Source organism: Mastacembelus armatus, chromosome 17 (assembly GCF_900324485.2).
Source record: "Mastacembelus armatus chromosome 17, fMasArm1.2, whole genome shotgun sequence".
NCBI lineage: Eukaryota > Metazoa > Chordata > Actinopteri > Synbranchiformes > Mastacembelidae > Mastacembelus > Mastacembelus armatus.
The window spans coordinates 13864691-13876828 of NC_046649.1; positions in this window are offsets into that span (position 1 = coordinate 13864691).

Genomic DNA, 12138 nt, shown 5'->3' on the forward strand with positions numbered 1-12138 from the left:
GAGAAGCCAATATAGGAGAAATATGATCTCTCTTGCTAGTTCCTGTCAGGACTCTGGCTGCGGCATTCTGGATTAATTGGAGGCTTTTTATTAAGATATTAGGACATCCAGATAGTAATGAGTTACAGTAATCTAGCCTTGAGGAAACAAACGCATGGACTAGTTTTTCTGCATCATTTTGAGACAGGATGTTCCTAATTTTGGAAATGTTGCGCAGGTGAAAGAATGCAGTTCTAGAAATTTGTTTTATGTGTGAGTTAAAGGACATGTCCTGGTCAAAAATAACTCCAAGGTTTTTTACAGTAGTGCTGGAGGCCAGGGCTATGCCATCTAGAGTAGCTATAATTTTAGAAAAGTTATTTCTGAGATTTTTAGGCCCAAATATAATGACTTCTGTTTTCTCCGAGTTTAAAAGTAAAAAGTTACTGGTCATCCAAGCCTTTATGTCAGTTAGACAGGCTTGAAGTCTGGTTAACTGGTTTGTGTTAACAGGTTTAATAGATAGATATAACTGAGTGTCATCCGCATAGCAGTGGTAATTAATAGAGTGCTTCCTAATGATATATCCTAAAGGAAGCATGTACAGGGTGAACAGAATCGGTCCTAGCACAGAACCTTGTGGAACTCCATAACTAACTTTTGTTCGTGTGGAAGGTTCATCATGGACATGAACAAACTGGAATCTGTCCGATAAATAGGATTGGAACCACTTTAACGCTGTTCCTCTGATACCAATCACATGCTCCAGTCTCTGTAATAAGATGTTGTGGTCAATGGTGTCGAATGCTGCACTAAGGTCTAGGAGGACAAGTATCGAAACAAGTCCATTATCTGAGGCTAAGAGAAGATCGTTGGTAACTTTCAACAGTGCTGTTTCTGTACTATGATGTGCTCTAAATCCTGATTGGAAATCTTCAAATAGTTCATTCCTGTGTAAGTGGTCTGATAGCTGCTTAGCAACAGCTTTTTCTAGGATTTTAGAAATAAATGGCAGGTTGGATATTGGTCTATAATTAGCCAAGACTCCTGGATCAAGACTAGGCTTTTTGAGTAAAGGTTTGATTACTGCAGTCTTAAAGGCCTGTGGTACGTAGCCTGATACTAGAGATAAATTTACCAAGTCCAATAAAGATGAGTTCATTAATGGCAGGGTGCCTTTAAGCAGTCTAGTCGGGATGGGGTCCAAGAGACACGTTGATGATTTCGATGAAGCAACTACTGATGTAAATTCAGAGAGATCTATAGGAGAGAAGCAGTCTAAACATAACTGAGGTCCTACAGATGATTCAAGAGCTACTGTAGTAGAAGATTCATTTGTTGCAGGTATAGGAAGCACCTGCTGAATTTTATCTCTAATAGTTGTGATTTTATTTGTAAAGAAACTCATAAATTCATCACTGCTGAGAGCTAAGGGAACACTGGGCTCAACGGAGCTGTGACTTTTTGTCAGCCTGGCTACAGTGCTGAAAAGAAACCTGGGATTGTTCTTATTTTCCTCTATTAGTGATGAATAGTATGCAGTTCTGGCTTTACGGAGAGCTTTTTTATATGTTAGTAGACTGTTTTTCCAGGCTAGAAAAATTTCCTCTAAGTTTGTGGAACGCCACTTCCTTTCCAGCCTTCGTGATGCCTGCTTTAAGGTACGAACATGTAAATTATACCATGGGGCTAGTCTTCTCTGAATCACTAACTTCTTTTTCAGAGGGGCTACAGAATCAAGCGTTTCACGCAGTGAGGTTACAGCGCTGTCAACAACATGATCAATTTGGTAGGGAGTAGGATTAAGGCAGCTGCCCTCCACTATGTTTATACTTGGCATGGATGCAAATAAAGATGGAATCATTTTCTTAAATTTATTAACAGCGTTGTCGGATAAACATCTGCTGTAGTGGAATTTTCTTCCAGACGCTGCATGATCCATCATTTTAAATTCGAAAGTTATTAAAGAATGATCTGACAAAACAGGATTTGGGGGGAAAATTATTAGATGTTCAATTTCGATGCCATAGGTCAGAACAAGATCAAGGGTGTGATTAAAACAGTGGGTGGGTTTATTAACGTTTTGAATGAAACCAATTGAATCTAATATAGAATTAAATGCAATGCTGAGGCTGTTATTTTCAACATCTACATGAATGTTAAAATCTCCCACTATAATGACTTTATCTGATCTAAGCACTAAATCAGACAGGAAGTCAGGGAATTCAGTTAAAAACTCTGAGTAAGGAACAGGTGGACGGTACAAAATGACAAGTAGAACTGGTTTTTGTGTTTTCCAGTTTGTATGTGAGAGACTAAGAGTGAGGCTCTCAAATGAGTTATAACTGTTCTGAGGATGAAAGTTTAATAATAAGTTTGACTGGAAGATTGCAGCTACTCCTCCACCTCGACCTGTGCTTCGAGGAACATGATAGTTTTTATGACTGAGGGGGGTTGATTCATTCAGACTGACATATTCATCCTGCTGTAACCAGGTTTCAGTAAGATAAAGTAGGTCAATTTGGTGATCAGTTATCAAATCATTTACTAACAGAGATTTAGAAGAAAGGGACCTAATATTTAATAATCCACATTTGACAGTTCTGTTTTTCTGTTCAATAAGAGGAGTGGTCTTAATTTTTATTAAGTTTTTATGAATAACTCCTCTTCTGTTAACTTCTGATTTATTTGATTTATATGTTCGAGGGGCAGACACAGTCTCTATGTGGTTTAAAGGGGGCGGCGGCTCTAAGGAAACTGCAGAGAAGCGTTTTAGACTGAGTCTCTGCATCCCGGTCCCCACCCTGGATTGTCAGGCTTTAGGTCGGCTAAGAAACTCGGCCAAATTCCTAGAGATGAGAGCTGCACCATTCAAAGTGGGATGGATGCCGTCTCTCGCTATCAGACCGGGTTTTCCCCAGAAAGTGGCCCAATTGTCTATGAAGCCCACATCGTTTGCTGGACACCACCTAGACAGCCAGCGACGGAACGACGACATGCGGCTAAACATGTCATCGCTGGTCAGATTGGGGAGGGGTCCAGAGAAAACTACGGAGTCCGACATTAATTTAGCAAAGTTACACACCGACTCAACATTAATTTTAGTGACCTCCGATTGGCGTAATCGGGTGTCATTGCTGCCGACGTGAATAACAATTTTCCCATATTTACGATTAGCCTTAGCCAGCAGCTTCAGATTTGACTCGATGTCGCCCGCTCTGGCCCCAGGAATACATTTGACTATGGTCGCTGGTGTCTCTAGCTTCACGTTCCTGACTATGGAATCGCCAATTATCAGAGTCGGTTTCTCAGCCGGTGTGTCGCTGAGCGGGGAAAATCTATTAGAAACATGAACAGGCAGGTGATGAGCCGTGGGCTTCTGCTTAGGAGTATGTTTCCTTCGGACCGTCACCCAGGCTAATTCTCCGGGCTGCTCCGGAGCTGCCCTTGGACCGCTAACAGACCCTGAGCTCGGTGGCTCCACACCAGCTAACGGGGCTAGGCTAGCTGGCTTTTGTTCGAAGGTGCGGAGCCGCGCTTCCAAATCAGTGATCCTCGCCTCCAAGGCTAACAGAACCTTACACTTAATACAGGTATCATTATCGCTAAAGGAGGCAGAGGAATAACTAAACATGTGGCACACCGAGCAGGAGAGAGAGGGAGAGGCCATGTTAGCAAGCTAACTAGCTAGCTAAGCTAACCGGTAGGCCAACGAGCGCTAAGTCAGGAAATAGCAACAAACACCGGTCAAAACAGAAAGGTACCCGACCAGCACCGGAATGCAGCAGCCAGTGAACCGTTCAAAGTCTAGCCGGTTCCCAGGTGTGCCAAACCACAGCTAGTCTGCCGCCAGTCTGCAGACGAACCACACAACACACACAACACGACACGCCTGCAAGACAAAAGTGATTCGCTTTTGTTCTGCATTTAGATCTTACTTCTTACAGAAATGTAAAAAATCTTTTGTAAATTACAGTAAATATTTCAAAGATTAGACTATTATGGGTATATATTTACAGATCAGACATTGAAGCTGAAAAAATCAGACACTATAAAGCCTCTAAACATTTTTTTTTAACTAACGTGTTATTTCAGCTGCTGTGACTGCATTTATATGCAGGTCACACTACTATGCAGCCAGCAGACTAAGTATATTACATGAGACTAAAGCTATAGGAAGGTGTGCAGGTGTTCATCTTAGTAACAAACAGCTGTGATTTCTCAGGTCACCTAGAAAACACATGGTAAACCTTCTTTATTTCAGATCGTTTGACACTTTATTGAAGTTCTGTTAAAGCTCAGCCAGAGGAGTCCTCTGTAGACTGTCTTAAATCCAAACACTGCTCTGTTTCAGTCAAGTCTTCATCGTGTTCCTGATGTCACCTCTGCCTCTGTGCAGCAAGAAGGATTTAATTACAAATTTTGCTTGTTTAGGTTATAATCAGGGCTAAATAGAGGATCCAGAGTATATGAAAACATATACAACTCCAGCTGGTCTTCTAAAAAGCTGAGTCAACATTTTAATCATCCATCTGTTAAAAGAGGCCTCCATCTCAAATGTGAGAAATTAACACTTATTAATTTCATCATGTCTCGCTTTCCTGGTGAAGGCATGTTAATTTGGAAAGCATCATTTGTCAGCAGATGGCTTGCACTGTCGACTTTCTCAGAAGAAATAAAAAATCCTCTCATTGTGTATGTGGCTTAAGGACAAGTGCAAGATGACTCAGTTGTTTATCTGCTTTAGGACCATGAGCAATAATCGTCAGAGATTAACTTTGCTTTTGTTGATGTTATAAATCTCTATAGGTGGTGTCCTGGTTCTTGGGAGGAAAACATCTCACCCCTGAGCCTCAGTGCTTGTCTCCTGGTGGCTTGTACAGGTAGGATGGCATGCTGAATGTAAGGAGTGGTTACAGTTACAGTCTATAAGCTTTGGGGTGACCCTGCTTGACCTCCACTGAAGCTCACTCTTCATTTTAATTCATCAGCATATTGTTATGAGTTTTTTAAAAAAGCATGTGAGTCTGTACAAAAACACCATTAACAACAACAGGATAATAAAAGGTGGTCATTTTTGCAAATTTCCTTTAGTCTGTAGAGCCTCTTATTTGTTGTACTGTATATTGTAATCCAAATTAGTGTTTCTCCTGTGTACCACTAAGTGGTGCTGTTTGCTGTTAAATTAAACACCATAGCAGGTATTGTGATTATCTTTTCCTTAGCCTGTGCTGCTATGAATGGTCTGTTTGGATGTCAAATGGGCTTCATTTTCTCTATTTTAAAATTTAGACTTATTTTGTTGTTTTACATGGCACATCCACACACAATTGGCTGTTTCCTCATGATGTTCCTGATAGTATGCCTTTGCCAGCATAGTCTGTATGTAAAAGGTGTTAAAATAGCAATTTAAACGTCACACCCCTCCTTGAAGTAACTCAGCAAACACATGCTGCCCTTGAATGAATGAAATTAGTCTCTTTCCAAATGAAAGTCTATTGTGCATTTTTTTTACACACTGGGCATAATACTGCAGTTGGAGTCTCCTCAAATCCTTTGCAGAGCTGTCATAATTCATGGCTGACTCCAGTCAAGATCATGTAAGCAGCCATGGATTTGTAATCCATATTCTAGCCACTCTGTTTTTCATTGCAGGCTCTTTATAGAAACATTATTTGTATTGATTCACATTTCTTTTGTCCTGTATTTTACAAAGAAATTGTTATATCCAGCTATCCAATTTTGTTAAATTTCTCTTGTCTTTTGAGTACCTGCAGATGGCGATATACACCCAGTATCATGGCTGTGAGCAGAAATGATACCTTCATCTATTGCCCATATATATTTACATATCAGTAGTTTTGTTGCAATAAAACTGGGTGGGCAAATCACTAAAATGAACAACCTGCAGCTATAAAAATCTCATTCAAATGTCATGTTTTATATGTAAAAGTACTCAAACAGTGGGGGCCCCTTCTTCATAGGGTTTTGAGCTCGTGCAACCTCTTGACATTTTGAATGAGCACACTTGATATTAAAATTTAAAATTTCACTTAAGGTTTTGAGTGGACTTTAAGATATGACTAATTGGTGTGCACGTGCACACTCCATGCAATAAGACAATCACTGAATTCAATATAATTATCAAAGTGATATCTTGAATTACATTCTGCAACATCTGCCTTTCAGTTTAGTTTTATGGATACATGGATGTTTTTGTTATCCATATAGTTGTTTTTGAACAGTAGCAGCATCATCTGCATTACTGAATTATTATTAGTATTAGAGTATTAGCTATAATGCATTGAAAACTACCTGAATGACGCAGTATGTCAATTGGCACAGGGACTGTGTGGTGGGCAGTGTCGAGACAGCACCTACTGACGGAGAGCCATCTGTGGTATATGTCACGTTTGGTTAGAGAAAAATCCATTTGCTTGTACAGAGGGATACTGACACCCACCCACACACCATTAACAAACTGCATGTAGGAGGGAGTGTGGATGGAGGCAGATTGAGCTCAAACTACTATTAAAGGATGCTGCATTCACAGTCGAGTGAGAAACCTGGGCATCTATGGACTAAATCAATCTTAAAGACAAACCTTATCTGTAAAATAACAAAGATGCAATAGTAGATGTAGATGCACCCGAACTGTCAGCAGTTTTTGGTGTCAGAATGAGGATTAGCCTACTCTGCCTCATCAGCCAACAAGTGGAGAGATGGAAAAACTGAATCACTTCCGACTGGGTGGGAGAAGAAGAGTTGCTGATGTAGGAAAAGCATAATGAACTGTGAATATTAAAAACACTGCTGCCCTCTGACCGGCCATGATGTTGCACTTGTTTTTGTGAAAGAGGAATCGGTGGAGCAGGTGCTTGTTTAACGCTGGGTGCCTGAGTGCCCTTTTAGAAAAAGACATCAAATAATTCTGTCTAAAAAGGAGCAATATAAATCATTTAATATAAATAGATGGAAAATTAATCACAGCAATTTCTCTGCAGACCAAAAAAAATAAATACTGGAGATGGGAAAAGTGTTTTTTTTACACTTTAGCCTACATCACCTCTCTGAGATAGCAACTGAATAAGAAGCATTTTAAATATGTCAGGGACATTAATTTCCTCTTTGGTACCAATTTTGCAGTGGAAACTGCTGGCCCTTTCAAATAAAAGCATCACCTGATAATTTGTTTTTATCAATAATATTTAAACAGCTGTTAAGGACTGAGTAAGCAAAAACTCACCTTACCCACTTCAGTTAAAAGTACACTGAATTGGGACACATGTATTATCATCCTCATCTTCATCATCATTAGTAATGAGAGTGGAGCTGAATGAGAGTGCAGTTTGAAGTGTGAAATGCTGCTTGTAGCCTGTTAAAAACAATATTTTTAGTTACCATCTTCTGTATTTAGAGTGTGATTCTCTAGAACCAGACATGGTTTGCTTCATATGTTTTTAGAAAACATCCACTGATCAGTGAGGAACCTAATGATGAAACAGACATGAAACAGACATGGACAGTCTGTTGTCTGCCCCAGGCTCTAGAATATGTGAGTAGAGCTTATGCAGTAAAAATAGTGAGAAATATTCAAAATCTTTTTAAGAATTGATTAATTAGAAATCATTGATTGAGAAAAATCATAGAACATTGGTTTATACTGTTGACATTTTACAGACACCCTTGCTGTACAATTTGGTACCTTCAGCCACAGATCACCTTATAATGCCATATAATATGACTTTATTAATGTGAATGGGTTTTGGATTGGACTAAACCAACCAGCAACTATCACACTATCGCATCATTTCTTAACATACACCACATCTAATCTTCAAGATTTGGATTTTCTGACAAAATGTTGGTGAGCAGTCCACCTAATGCCAGGCTTTATACTTGCACAGTCCTCTTTCTACAGTCTAATGTATAACCTGGTTGATACAATCTCTCATTGGCAGTTAGATTTCGTCGCTGTAGGCAACTGCTAGAATGTATTTTCTGATGAAGAGACAACACCATCTGTGGCATACGTCACATTTGTGTCAGAATTGCAGGAGTTTTCATATAGGAGTACTGACCGCCCACACATCACTGACAAACTGTACGTGGGATGAAGTGTGTGTTCACAGATGGAGGCAGTTTGGGCTCCAAGTACTATAAAAGGATACCACATTTACAGTCATGAAAGCAACCTAGACTGCTGTTACAATACACTGCACTAAATACAGTATTCAGCAGTCTTAAGCACATCCTGCACGAATCCAAATTTTTTTTGGTCCTTACCAAGAAAAAAAATATTGCTCATGTTTTCTCTATAGGTGTCAGTTTGAGGGTGAACTGTCAAATCCCACAGGACGAAGGAACTGAATCACTTCCGACTGATTGACTGTGGGATGGAGAGTTGCTGATGTAGAACTGTAAAAACAGTAAAGAAATAAATAAAAACGTGTTGGTCTGTGGACACTACTCACTGTTGTGTAGTACAAAGCAGTATTTTGTGTTAAGTGGAGGGGATGCATTAGTGCCCACTTGACAGAGTGTGGGCACTAATGCAATTGTTTCATCTTCAAAAAATGGTCATTGTGTCTGTGAAAATTCTCGTCATTGGCACAATGCATTGCCACGCCCACGACAGATGTAAGCATCTCTAGTAAAGAGACAATATTAAATATCAAAAAAGATAAACAGGTTTTCATCTAGGTATCACTTCTTCTTTTGTAAAAAAAAAAGGGAATTCAAATACAGACACCTGGGACGCTTTTTAAGACATGTCATCTTCATCTTTATCCCCTGAGTGTATATCACAATTGCTATTGTGACTTGCGAAAAAAAGGACTCTTATAAAAACCAAACTAACAACTAGAGATAAACATTTATGTAAAAACATACTCAAATCTGCTGGGATGACAAGATCATTTCATCTAAAATCTGTGTTTATAAATCTAATGATTTTGTTTTTTGAGTTAGTCCCTCAGCTCCTCTCTCTGTCGGCTTCATTTACTGAGGTTTTCATATTACAGAGCTTTCTCTTGTGCTCATGCAGACAGAAGTGGTGTACTGTAGGCCTGTTACACATTTCATATAATTAAAGAGTACAAGCAAATTGAGAAGTTCTGTGTAAGGTCTTTCTAGCACCCTTATAATGATCATAGTTTGTTTCAGGATTGCTGGGGGGGTTGGCGTGTTTGAGTCACATCATTATGGTATTTTTTTTTCTTAATGTATGTGTTTCGAATTAAATGTGCTCACTGGAGAGGAAATAAAATGTCAAATTTGTCATCTGTCATTAATCTACCTACAGTACTATAGGAATTGAATTGTGCTTTTGAGGCTCTGTAATATTATTTTAACTTTTTTGCCAGGAAGTAATACTCTGATGCATGTTTGTGTACAATCCACCCACACAGTGAAGTATCCAGTCAGCCTAGGCAGGGGACATATAACCACTGTAATCGAAAAATCTCTTTAACTTAATTATCCAGGTTTGAGTGTCTCTGTGACGGTCAGACCTGATTTAATATTTGTGTGTTTTCGTCACTGCTGTCCTTGTGTGTCAACTATGAATAAACAATGTCACCAAACATGGTTTTAGTGTCATCAAAACATTTAGCGGTGTTTTTCAAAACTTGTATTTAGTTTGGTCCTCATGCAGCTCTGAAAAGATATATTTACAGTAGATTTTCCTGAAGTATGAGAACCACTCACATGTAAAATAGTGGAGTGGGAGCTGTCAGTAACCTGCTGTGGAACTATCCCACATCCTGAGCCTTTGCTCTCTGGATCTGTACCAGTGACGTAGTTAAAACTGCTGTTACTGTGGAAATAGTCATGTCAGAGTGGGCAGAAGACTGCACAGTCTTATCCTGTGACACTCCAAGCTTTTTTCTCCTACATTACGTACAATGCTGATATGTTATTTGTGGAGATTACAATGACCAACATATAATCTATGCTGTGAACTGTGATGTCAGTTTTGTGACATTCTGCTAAAAAAAGAAAAAAAAAAAAGAAATGCACTTTTTCTTGCATCCTCTTCCTGTGTTATAGTTTACTAAGTCCCAGAATGTTAGATGTTTTAAAAATATCTTAAAATATAATAATTGACTCTTAAGACATCATGAGGTCAATATAAAAACTGTTACCTTGCATGTTTGGCCTTTCTGAGTATTTCTCAGACTGAACTCTCAGCATGTTCAGTCACAGCTCATAAGTCTTCAGGTGAGGCTTCAGTGTCCTGTCAGTCAGTTTTCTGTCTTTTTATTTATCAGAATATTCAGTGCAACCAAATGCATGATTCTACTCCACTCAGTTTGTTGCCTTTAGGATGTTGATGATCAATCATGATATCTGTCTCACGCCACCCACTCATTCCAGGGATGCCCTGCATTTCACAGAGGCCAAGGAGTGCTGAGCTGATTTGCGTCAATCTCACACTTTTACTTTCAGCCTCCAAACAAGGGAAACACTTATGTTGCATCATCATGTCTCATCATGTTTTTCAGCCATCAGTGGCTAAGATGGCTATTATTAATCCTACTTCAGTGACTTATTAGCATATGTGCGTCATAACTTGATAAGGGCAGAATAGTTTGTAGGGATCTGAGATCTGTTTCCAGTGATATTGGAAATTTTATTGGATTTTTTAATGATTCATTCCATTTTATGTTAGGTTGATGGATTTTATGCTGAGGGCCAGTTTTACTTCAGTTTTAATTGAAAACATAAAATGACTCAATGCGGAAAGCATTCTTCAGCAAACTGATACCAGACATAATTTTGACTAAGTCTGTCATGAATACATGTGCATCCCACTTACCGCTGCCTAATGCTTGGTTCTGTGTGTGATAACCTCTTTTTCTTTGCAAGTACAAATTTCACCAGACTCTTACATCTGTTACATCTGTGGTCCCAGATAATCCTGAATGCATGGATGGATTACTGAATAGACCTACTGGGCACAGGCCAAGGGGCCGTAGGGTGAGGGGGGCCCTAGACCTGAGGAACTGTTAAAAAACAGATACAAAACTATACAAAATGGCTAAAAAAGAAACAGAAAACAACACCAAAGACAATAACTACAGAAATGTGCAAAACAACCAAATGAGACACAAAACAAGTGAAATAAATGGAAAATAACTACAAAGAGATGCAAAGTTGACATAAAGCAGACACAGAGCAACCACAAGAAAACACAAACTCACTACAAACCATGGAGAGGTAGGGGCCTTTTACATGTCTATGCCCAGGGGCCCATTGCATCCTAATTTGTTCATGGCTAAACAAGATGCTGAAGGAACCAAGACCATTTTGATTCCCTTATTTTTATTAACATTGTTTTATTTCAGTAATAAAGAAACATAGTATTTTGATAATAAAATGTTAAAAAATTATCTACAGCATGTTGCTTGATAAGGATTTTCAATTATCTAAATAAATCAGTGAATCTCATACACCTGAGCTAATCCTTCATTCAGAGCATTCTCCATGGCTTTTATTCCAGTTGTCACAGCAGGGGAAAACATCACTTTTACAGATTGATACAAATAAAAAACAAAATCTGCATCTTGTAAAAATTACAAATGATTATTTCCCATTAGCACCTTACCTTGACTTCTATAATCATTAAAGCATATAGTCTGGCCTTATCAGAAGTGCTACTGCCTTTAGATGGGTGAACAGAGAGACACTTAGCCCTGACAACAATAAAAAATGGGTTTGGTAGAGCAGCTACTTCACTGCAACACTTTTTCCTCAGGCAGCATTGAATACATTTTAGATACAGAGGACAAATGTAACAATGCAAGTATAAATTCAACCATATGTTATGATAAACGGGGACATCCAACTCACCGTTTTAGTTATAGATGATTCAAATGTGCAGGCAGACCAGTGAATTCATCACTGACAAGCGGTTTCACGAGCAGCTCACATGTGCCCAAACACAGCCACTAGGGGGACAGTTTGACTACTGAATGACTCTGAAGAGGAGAACTGAAAGACTCTCCCAAAGACTGAATTATAATGGGGGAAAAAACCGAACATTTTATGCAGCATATGTTTGTATTGTCTGTAGTATTTCTTGTCTGTTTTGTCATTGGCCTCTGAATATGCAAGATGTGCTGATAAATACACTTGATTCACCACAGGTTACATATA